The sequence below is a fragment of the Trichosurus vulpecula genome, chromosome 4 (assembly GCF_011100635.1).
Source record: "Trichosurus vulpecula isolate mTriVul1 chromosome 4, mTriVul1.pri, whole genome shotgun sequence".
In the NCBI taxonomy this organism is placed as follows: Eukaryota; Metazoa; Chordata; class Mammalia; order Diprotodontia; family Phalangeridae; genus Trichosurus; species Trichosurus vulpecula.
The window spans coordinates 123,146,535-123,158,750 of NC_050576.1; positions in this window are offsets into that span (position 1 = coordinate 123,146,535).

Here is a 12,216-nt window from a genome sequence, read left to right on the forward strand (position 1 = left end):
GGTCACATTTCTATAAGGGTTGATTACCTCAATGCTCACTGTAAGGACTGGATCAGTGGTCCAGCTGCTATTCCTGGGGTTCTTTCACTCAGGTCTCAGGCTCTCTCCATGGTCTGAAGGGAGCTGAGGGTTGAGATGGAGGCTTTGGTTTAACTTATCACCTCTCTTGCCCTCAAGGCACCTTGCTGCTTCAGCAGCTTTGCCTGTCTTGTGAGTGGTAAGTAGATAGCCATTGGTGGAGATGATTGGCCTATTTTTTCACAGGCATAATTCCCTGCATGATAGCATTGAGGACTATGCTGAGAACTGAGCTAGGGATCTGGAAGACACTGCCATTCAGTAGTTGGCATTGGTGATAGTGAGGTATGGGTCCTTTCTTCATAAGAGTTACTCCCTTTGATGATAGTTAAGGGAGACCATGTAAACAGCACTTGGATTTCCAGTATTTCCTTCAGAAGAGTAGGCTGGTCCTCCTATTGATATGTTCACTAGAGCTCAGCACATGGCCATAGTGTTTAAGTATGATCCCAGTCCCCATGTTCAGCCTCGAAATGATGCAAAAGGTCCCATGGGGGAAAAACAAATAAGGACAAGTGTCAGAATGGTCAAGTTTTTCTCTCTGACCATTTTCCATGGGATAGAGAATTGAAATGGAGTCAAGATATGTAGGTATTTTTACTTGACTCCATAAACTTGCCTTCTGATCTTTAGTGAATAGTGACTCCCTCTCTGAATCTCAGTTTCCTTTTCTATAAATTGAGGGAGATCTAGTTGATTTCCTATGTCCCTTACAACTAGTATGCTTATAGTAATTGGCTATGAGACCCCTTGATGTGGAGGAATGAGTTTAAGATTAAGCCTGTACTGAAAAACCATCTGTTAGTGCCAGCCAGAACTCTAGTTTGACATCTAGATGTTTTCTGTCCACAAATCTAAATGGCTTGACTGTATTCTTGACAGAGTCAACTGTTGTGAATGGATCCTCTTGGCAATGCATAGACATTGCATTCCTGGGATCTCCTTTTATCTTCCATGCATCAGTTGCAGCCTGTGACTTGACCATTCTTCATCCTGGCTAGACACATGTGCAGTGGCACTATAAAACATAGGAATGAGGTATGAGGTAGAAGGAATCTTTTCTGCCCTCTAGGCTCAAATCTAGTGCTTTCCTGTAATGATGGGGCAAATAGAGTATAGACCACATTCCCATTCACCAAGACTGTGTTTACATGGTACTGAAACTACTGTTGGAAAAATAGAAAATTAGGCCAAACCAGTTATTTGGCATTATTCAGACAAAAACAAATAGTTGCCTTAATTCAAACAATATTTGTTTTTACTGAATTGACTAGTCATTTTGGAGTTGGAAGCTACCTGAGAAGTCATCTGGTCAAATAATCTTTTTACACAGGCTCTGTTTTTGGATTTTGTCTCCTGTGAACTTCTGAGAGCCTCAGATGCTATTATCCTTCTGACAGAGAAGCCGGTTTTTATGGTATTTAGCTTAAGTGAATATATGCAGTCAGTTTTCTCCTCCTAGCTTTTCAATTTAAATCCCTTTTAGTTAGATTTGCAAGACACCAGAGAAATGCATTCTAACTGACCTTAGTTAGATATACTCCATCCCTGGCCATGAGTCTGTCATTCCTCTTTTTAAGCCAAGGTCCAGAAATCCAAATCTCATTTTGAGAAGCCATCTTCTTGGCTAGTTATTCACTTGTAAATGAGTAGCACCAATTAAAGTATTACCTGTGACCTTTCAATTTTGAGTTTCCTGCCTAATAGTTAATCTAAGTTATACTTTATAAGTTCCTTATGACAATGTCATTTATGCCTATATGAATTATTAGTAATGGATAATATTTATTTGGTTTGATAAATCTTTAATTACATGCCTGTAAAATGTCAATAATAAGTCTTGTACTCCAGTTCTCATAGGAGACAGATGCATGGAAAGTACTTTATAAATCTCATGGTGCTATACAGGTTATCCCTAAAGTCTGGACACAGGTGAAAATGCATATTTCAAAATATTTGGAATATTAACAGACCTTAGCCCCCTTGACTTCTTTTTTTCTGGGGTATGCTGAAGGACAAGGTGTACTCAATGGAAACCACAGATGCAACACACTTGATTGAATGTATAAAAAGTAAATGTGCTAAAATTGATGGCAATGTGGAGTTATTGCATCGAGTTCATGTGAATCTTGCAAAGCGCATCAACCTTTGCATCACAAATGATGGAAATCATATCAAAGATGTCATTTGTTAATATTCCAATTAAATAAAATGTTGTTGAAAATTTCATTTACTTCATTTCTGGAAAATATTCATTTTTGCCTATGTGTCCAGGCTTTAGGAATACCCTGTAGAACTATGAGATGCAATTACTCCATACCCTCTGAATTTCAGAGAATGAAGTATGACTATAGAGTAACGAGACTTGATATAACAATGCTGTTATTTCTGTAAACATGTTTGAAAGTCTGATTTTAGAATTACCTCACGGCCAGTTTATGAGCTGCACAAGTATACCAGTCTCATAGAAGGCAGCACAGTTCAGTTGAAACAATATTGGATTTGGAATCAGAGTATATAGCTTGACTCAACCCTAGCTTTGTGTAACCTTCAGCAACCTCTTTGGTACTCAGTTCCCTTATCTATAAAGTAAGGGAGATGGATTAAATAACATAGAAGGCCCTTTCCAGCTCTAAGATCTTAGTCACAGTTTCTTTTTGACCAAAAGTGATATCACCCAGTGCAGTCATTTTTCTCATTCACCAGATTGAATTCCAAATGCCTTTTGGCTGATCTTGTATAACAAACACATCCATAAAGGATGAAGTCTGATCATCAATGCAACACTTCAAAAGAAACGGCATAGGCTTTTAGGATAGTTGTTAAAAAGTGGGGAGGGCTCTAAAAGCATGTGGAGCAATGTCAGTGACTTTGGGGAAAAATGCATAGCCTCCCTCAGGGACTATTTTGAAGGGCATGTACTCATTTGCATGTAAAAGTTCAGCTATGTTTCTCTTTAAAAAAAATCAGTGATTTAAAAAAATCAATCATTCCTCACATTGCATAAATCTGCTCCCTACTAAAGTGTCCTATTCCTAATGAGTTCACATCACCTTCTGTTCACCTGAATCTGCTAACAATCAGTATTTTTCACTGATGGATTTCTCAGAAATGGCTCAAGCTCAAAGGTTCAGAATTCTATTTCGGAATTCTCCAGAGAAGAGCAGAGAGAGAATTTGTAATGGTAGGGACTTTCTTCATTAATTAAAATCTGTCAAGCAGTTGGCAGCTGAAAGGGGGAGCTGGAGGTGGGGGAATCCTGTGGTTCACCACTACATTCCTAAAATTCATAAGCACTATGGAATATTTCACTGTAGGTCCGCCAGAAATGGAACTAGACTTGGGAAAGAAAGGAAGGAGCTGTTTGGAGGTGGCAGAAATATCACAGGGGAAAGCAAAAGAATTCATAGATTCAAATGTAAGAAAGTTTAATATTGAGTGAGAGGCAATTCTTCAAAGAGTTGTTTCCCTTTAAAGGATCATTTTTTGAGTCATGTTTCCATTTGTCCCCCAAGATATGAAATTTTTGTTCAGAAGTGATTATTGAAGATCTTTTTAAATGGTCCTTCTTACCCAGCGCTGTTCTTATCCTCCAGGACAAAGCAACTATATACATCAGTAATTCAAGGGCTGCTGGTTGTATTGGTATGATTATTCCCTTCAAACCTGTGGATTACAATCCCTTTATAATTAGGCAAATGGTCTCTGAAAGTGGCTGAGGCTGAAAAATTTTTTGCAGTGAAACTGGTGGTGAGCCCCACTGAATTTAGCTACATAATAATAGCTAGTAATTATATAGCACTTAAAGGTTTGCAAAGCCCTTTACAAATAGAATCTCAGTTGATGCTCACAACAACCCTGGGATATAGGTGCTGTTATTATCCTTATTTTACAGGTGAGGAAACTGAGGCAGACAGAAATAAAGTGACTCGCCCAAGGTCACATAGCTAATTAGTATCTGAGGTCACACTTGAACTCAGGTCTTCCTGATTCCAAGTCCAGAGCTCTATCCACTGTGCAACCTAGATGCCTTTATACCGGTCCTTAGACAAAAAGTCCATCATCGGTCACTAGACCCACATTCAAAATCCCTTCAGCTGGGTAGGCCTACCAGAACTCCAATGGCAAAGTCTTAGAGAGTCTTGTGTTACTGCCATGCTATCATGAGACATTAGAACAGAAACTTTAATGCATGCAAATCATCTTTAAAAAGTAATGAAAAGTAGCACTGGCCTAATAGCCTAAGATTCCAAAGAAATCAGGTTGGGCTAAATGAAAATCAAGCAACAAATTTAATTACCTTTTGAATATTCCCCCTCTAACTAAGGTTGCATGAGTCTACAACTAGTTGAAAGTAAAAAAAAATGATCAACTATTTTTCCCCTCTACACCATGCCAACATATTAGACCGTTTATTATGCTAGTATTTTCACTTAATCTAATATTTTAAAAAACTCTACTGATTTCACTTATTTTGCCATTCCGCAGACAGTTTTTATCTCTTTGGCTGATTTTTCTTTTTGTTCATTAAAAAGGGAATCTAACAGGCTATTTCAATAATCTCCCAATTGTTTTCCCTGCCTCCTTTGTCCCCATTCCAATTCAACCTCCCCTTGGCTGCCAAAATGACTTGCCTAAAGCACAGGTCTGACCATGTTACTCTCCTGTTCAGTAAACTCCAGTGACTCTCTATTACCTCTAGAATAAAAACAAAGAAAAAGGCTTCTTTCTTTGGCATTTAAATCTCTTCACCACCAGGCCCCATCCTATCTTTCTAGCATCATTACACATAACTCCTCTCTGTGTCTTCTTAAGCCATACAGATCTTGCTGTTTCTTACACACTACATTCTCATCTTTGGGTCTTTTAACTAGCTGTCTTTCATTCCTGAAATGTTCTCCCTCCTCATCTTTGCCTGCTATAGTCCTTGGATTTCTTCAAGACATAGCTTAAATCTTGCCTTCTACCGGAGTTCTCTCCTGGCTACCCCACTTTAACCCCCAAGATAACCCTATATTGGTTTTGTAAATGTTTTTCAAATACTTACGTAGTACTCCTACATAGTACAAATATAGACCTAGGTCCTGCCAATACATCCAGTGTCAATGGAAAGAATAGTACAAACCTTAGTATACAATAGTAGTAAAGCACACAAAGAGGGAAAGGGAATACATTTCTTTTGTATTGTAAGTTTCCAATATCTTTTCTCTTCTAATGGTATCCTAACACTACTTTCTCCCTGGCAGGAGCACAGAAACCTCAATCTGTTCCTCTCCATAGCTCAGCACCCAATGATCATTAGGGTTAATTCCTGAATCCAAAGTGACTCTCTTCTCTGCTGCCAGATTGCATCCTCTTTGAAGCTGTTTCCTGCTCCAAATTCACTATACGCATATCTCTCTGTTCTCTGAAGGATTTGTTGTTTCCTACTGAATGAACAATTATGCTACAAAACACTACAGCCAGTAGGGATATGGGGAGGTGAAAAAATTTCTTCCTCCCACCCCTACCTTCAGATGGAGGTACAGGGATCACACTTCCCAAATTTGCAGTTTATCTCTCTGTCTCCAGGGCTCAGAGGCTTAGCTTTTTAAAGGCTGTCAGGGGAGTGGTCAGTTTTCAGCCAAGAAGTGCCAAGTTCACACTTTGTAAAAGGATAACAGGGCATAGAAATTGCTTTGTGCTTGTTAGCACATTAGTACTTTCTTTCCTCTGCTAACTATCTCATCCTTTCTATGACTGCATCAACTGAGCTGCTGAAGAGTAAGAGGGATTGATGGCTGGGAACCAAATCCTTTCCATTCTATTCACGATAACTGAATCCCCTGAAATGTTAGGTTTATTCAAATTCATACTAGTTGACATCCTAATTATATGTAAAATGTGGTGCCCAATGGAATTATGCAATGAAAATTCAAATAATGTAACTACTGCATGGGATTTGTTATTCATGCTAATTGAGAAGGAGCTGTAGGTAGTGTATTATTTTCCCCATCATGTAGATGAAAAAATGAGTCTCAAAGAGGCTGAGTGGATTGTCTATGATCACATGATTGTTGAATATTAGAACTAGGACTAAAGTCTATGAAATTTGATTCTAATTTCAGCACTTTTTCAACTACCACAAGCTGTCTTAGAAAGGGAAATAAAATACAAGATATTGTTAATTCGAGGAGCTTAGTTGGCTCAGATACTTCCACCATTATCTACCTGGCTCTGGATTATGTGCAGGTTCCTTGGTTCCTACTGAACTTTCTCTAAACTCTTCCTGCCAAGTCACTGGGTTACATATGGTTAATGAACTACATTGTCTACTGTGGTATAGCCCCTTTCAAGACAATCTGTTTTGCCTTCCCAGATACTGTTCTGCCCATTGTACATTTACCCAGAATCCCTTCTCATTGAGTATTCTTTGTCCTTGCTTCCTATGCCATTGGTGGGTGAAATCATGACACCCATTTCCCTCAATCTTCATCTGAAGGTTTCCCTTCCCAGCTGGATCTCTTTTAAGTCTATCAACCTATAGGACATAAAACAAAAGCAAAACAATCAAATACGTGAAATATAATATGACATTTCAGACTCATCTTGGGCAGTCTGTTGTCTATTGTTTGTTCTTGTGTGATGTCTTGACTTGCTCTTGAATTGGATTTAAGTGAGCAGAGCTGTGCAAGGTCATCAGCCTCATTCTCTCTTCCAGAGCCATCGAAGTCCAGTCTACATGACACTAAAAGCAGTTTGAAAAAGATTGGTTGTCACGAGGTGAATCATAAAAAAAAATTTCCCATGTGTGGGATCATGGCTATAAGCTCTTTGGCCAACCTTTGTACAGCCAGAAATGAGTGGCAAGGGAGTAGCAAGAGGTGAGGGAAGTTCTTCCTGGGCATGACTTGGAACACAAGACACAAGGATATGTTTGAGATGCATAACTTGATCTCCCATACCCTTTTCCTCACACCTGGGTCCTTTTCTTTTTCAGTGAAATAGAAAGTGGGAGCAAGAGTGCATTGTGACACTGAGCTTTGGTTAGTAGTTTTCTAATTTCCTGAATCTATTTCCCATTCTTGGATAATATTCTGCCCATTGTGCATGAATCCCTTCTCATTGAGTATTCTTTCTTCCTGCTTGCTCACTGGTGGGTGAAGTCATGACACCCATTTCCTTCAATCTTCATCTAAAGATTAGCCATTCTGGCTAATTGTCTGTCCAGCCACCAAATCTAAAAAAAAGGGCTCAAGCCTAGGCCTAATCCTAGAAATTTGAGGACCAGATATGCCTGTCTATGTGGGCAGACACATTACCCAGAATTCCTCAAGTGAGTTCTAAAGAGATAGATAGACATATATGTAGAGTGATAGAGACAGAGATAGGACAGCAATATAGATCAAGATAGAAATGACAGAATTCGAGATATAGATTATATAGACATCTAGGAATAAATATACAACTATATATGTGTGTGTATGTATACATACATGTGTATATATAAAAATACATACATACATATAGGTGGGCATAGATACAGAGATAGATATGGATATTGTGGGCTAAATATGATACCATTATGGCATTTCTCATGTGAGAATTCCAAGAGCCATGTAAATATAGTATTATCTTGTTGGCACACAACTTTCAGTTACATGGATTTTGATATTTTGTGGATCAAACCCCACTCCTTAAAACTAAATAGCTATGCACAGAAAAATAAACTTGGTCTGCAGGACAGTCCACGGCTGCAGTTCTTAAGTATTTTTGTGCCAGGGAGCATTTTGGTCATCTCCTGAAGCCTATGAACCCCTTCCCAGAATGCTTTTTTAGTATACAAAATAAAATAGTAGGATTATAAAGGAAAACAATTTTATTAAAATGTAGTTATTGGAATGTTTAAAATGCCCACTTCTTTGACCTTGGGTTAAGAACCTTGGCATATAGAGTCTTGTTTGTTAATACCAGCACCTAAAGTGACATTCTGCATTTGAGTGTAAGAAACATTAGGCCTGGTCTAAAAAGCAAACAAATGAACAAATGAAAACAACTAGATGCATTTTCAGTCAAAAGGTTTAGTACTTGCCCTCTGATTTCTCACTCACTCACATCCAATAGAATAGAAGCTCTTTGAGGGTAGATGCTGTTTTCGTTTCTGTCTTTGTATCTAGTATAGTAAATGGTGTATAGTATCTTTATGGAATTGAAACCTAAATGTGGGTTAAGGGAAAATGTAGCATCTTACCTAATCCCAGACGTCTGGGAAATGAAAAACAAATCTGAGTCTTCGAGCAGGGGCAGTAACTGGGGATGTCATATCACAGATTGCTTTGGTCTATAGGCTAAATGAGATGACCGCTGAATTGCCTTCCCGCTCCTGAATTCTGTGATTCCAACAGTTCAAAAAATGTCATCCTCACTTTCTTCTGATATCTTTGCTAATACTGGTTGCATCATCCTCAGACAGTTATTCTGCCGACTACTTGTGTGGCATGGGGTGGATGAATATTTTTCAGCCAAAGGTGTTATGAAATTGAACATCATGATGATAGCTGTGGTTTGAGCTAAACTGAAAAGCTGCCAGAAGTCAAAATGACCACTCTCTACTGCTATAACTAACTTGCTTGAAATTACTTATTGATTTGTGGGTCCTTCTCTTCTGTTTGAAAGGAAACTGGAATAACATGCAGACAACTGGGTAATAATGATAAATAACTGCCATTTATATGGTACTTTTATGTGTGCTAATATATTTATATGTATACTATGTATTTGCATGTATACACACATATGCGTACTTAAATATACACATGTGCGTAAATGTGTGTGTACATATATGTGTGAATACATATGTACATATATGTGTGTGTATATATACACACCTAGGTGCCACTTGATCTTCACAATAGCCCTGTGAGGTAGGTGTTATTATATTTACATTTTTTAGATGAGAAAACTGAGGCTGAGAGAGGTTAAGTGATTTTGCCTAGGGTACCACTGCTAGTCTGTGTTTTAGGCATGACTTGAACTCTGGTCTTCCTGACTCAAAGGCTAACAGTCTAATTACCACAGTAGTAAAAATGGCAAAGATACAATCAGAAGAGCATCCAAAGATACCAACGAGAAGGAGAATGGCATAGTGGATAGAAGGCTAGCAGCAGAGTCAGGAAGCTTTAGGAACAAGTTTTGCCTTAGATACACACTGGCTATATGACCACAGCTCCAAGAAATTATCTAAATCTATGAATTTTGGATCTGCATTAATGGAGTGAGTGTCCACATCCTGAGTTGATGCAAGAATAAAATCACAGGTTGGGATTGAAACAAAAAAAATAATAAGTAAAGGCCTAATAATTATAAGAATAGCTAACTTTACTTAGCAATTGAAGTTTTGCAAAGTTTTACATATATTATCTTATTTGAGCCTTTGAGCAACACTGTGGAATAGGTATGGAGCAGCGAGCTGTCTGGTCAATTTGATGAATGTTCAAAGAAATACACCTTTGTTTGGGACTTTTGAGAGCGTCTCCCTATGCATGGTATAAGCATGTCAATTGGCACTTTGTTGGGAAGACTAGTATCTTCTGATATAGTACCAGTGACTTTAGTAAAAGGTTATGGGCAGTTGTGATAAATATTTAACAACTAGACTGCCATACATATATACATACATATATATGTCCATATATATGTGTGTGTATATATATATATATATATATACACATATACATGTGACACTCTTAAGTTTAATCTGCATTATTAGCATTTTATCCACTACTTTAAGTCTAAACAATCAGCAAAACAATAAACCAAGTCCTGATTTGTATTGATTGCCAGTTTCCAAGGCGTAAATGCTCTTGCTGAAAATTTAACCATCACCTCTCATGAACTCATGCCAGCATAATGGTTACATTTTTTTTTATGGTGCATATTTTATATATGAGAAAACTGACATTCCAAGTGGGTGTGTGACTCACTCATTATCCCACAGCTAGTAAGTAGAAAAATTGGGATTTGAACCCAAGTCTTTCTAATGCCAAATCCCAGAGCTCAATTAACTATTGCTTACTGATTTGGAGAAGGATTCTATGAGTCAACATCTATAAAGTTCTTTGATATCTCCAGATGGAAGATTTTTTTGAAACACGATGTGTTATTCTGTGAGCAACTAATGACAGAATTATAATTCTTAATTATCAATATCCAGAGAGTATTATGTATAATATCCATATATCCAAATAATAATATTTGAAAGATCTGGATTCCCTTTGGTGATACATATTGTAGCTTTTCTGTATCTTAGTAGATTGTTCTTCCTGACTTGCTATGTCAGAAAAAAGTCTATCTACTCGTGGCCCTCCATCTGATAACAAACCACTCTAGACTCAGCTGTTTTGGTCCTCATCCTTCTGATAATAAACCTCCCTGGATTAAGTTGGTTTGGTCCCCATCTAGTAGATACATATATAGTCATCATCCTTGTACTTGAAGCCTTCCTGATTTGTCAGAGTTTATACTACGTCAGTATAGCTTTCAAGAGTCCAGGGTCATGTCTACGCCACAATGAGACATCTGGGAAGGACTTTAATGAGGTGTGTTGGATGGAATGTGGCAGAAAGCAATCAATGCTGTTGCTACATTCCAGCCAGCACAAATCTTGCTGATCTCAGGGGTGTGCTGGAGCCAACTTGAATAACTCACGAGAGTCGATTGTTAAACTTCTAGTGTAAGCAGTTATACCTTGGAAATTCGCAAATGCTATAAATCAGGACTTGGTTTGTTGTTTTGTTGACTGTTCAGATTTAAGAACGTGTCGATAATTCAGATAAAACTTAAAAATCTATTATATATATTTTCAGAGAAACTGTTGTTAAAGATTTGCCAGAAAACTGCTGGGTGAGTTCCTTTAAAATGGAATGACATTTGAGTACCAAGATTATATAGATACATATTTTCTTAAGGTAGAAAAAATTGTGGGTGAAGGAGAATAGAAAATATACCAGATCTCACTTTTCCCATAATTTCAACAAACCACCTCTAGCCACTGGAAAAGTGCTGGAAATATTTCACAGAACACCATCTTAAAGCCTAAACCAGGGGTGGGGAACCTGAGGCCTCGAGGCCACACATGACCTTCTAGAGATCCTTGGTGCAGTCTTTTGACTGAGCCCAAGTTTTCCTGAGCAAATCCTTTTATTAAGAGGATTTGTCCTGTGAAGTTTGGGTTCAGTCAAAGTGTTGTACTTGAGGACCTAGAGGGCCACATGTGGCCTCGAGGCTGCAGGTTCCCCATCCTTGGCTGAAAACTTTTTACTCTCTAGCTTTGCAATTTTCTGAGACTGCCTGTACAGCACTATTTGTTTTCAAAAAAGACATTTCATCTTCTGATTTAGACACTGAAAAACTTGGCTAATTTACCATTTTCCCTCTCATTCTTCAGTGTTCACCAAATTGTCTCAATCCTGAATGACAGAAAGACAGTTACTACTCAGTGCCTTAAGACAAGCAGCTAATACATATTATTACATCATTTATTAATATTATCATCTTATAATGGAATTTTTAAAAATATTCAAAAATCTAATATTGACTATCAGTATAACCACCTAAATTATTTTAGTAACTATTTTTGTTAACTTAATTTCAATGAATAATTTTTTTCTTTTTACCTATAACTATTACAATCCACTTTCCCCTCCACTACTATCCCCAAATACTTCTTTTATAGCAGAACAAATGAACACATTATATTTGAGAATAAACTCTCAATCCAATGCCTTTGGTCTATCACCTGTCTTCCTAGAGGCAGAGGAAGGTATGTTTCATCATCAGTCTTTTGAAGTCATCACTTTTTTTGGTCATCACTTTGGCCAGAATTCTAAGGTCTTTCATAGTTGTTTCCCTGGAAGGAGTTTACAGACAAAACACTTCCTACAGTGATGAAATCACAGGTCTGGAACTCCCAATGCCTCTTCCAAGCCTCCTCCCCTATGTGACATGTTATGAAAATAAAAATTTCAAAGTTTGAAATTAACCATTGAGTTCGAACCAAGGCATTTTTAGAAAGAGTTTGCATGGCTCAAAGTTTGAAAGGAATCCTGTATATAGATTGTATACATAGCATATAGATTGTAGGCCTTGGAGTTATGAGAA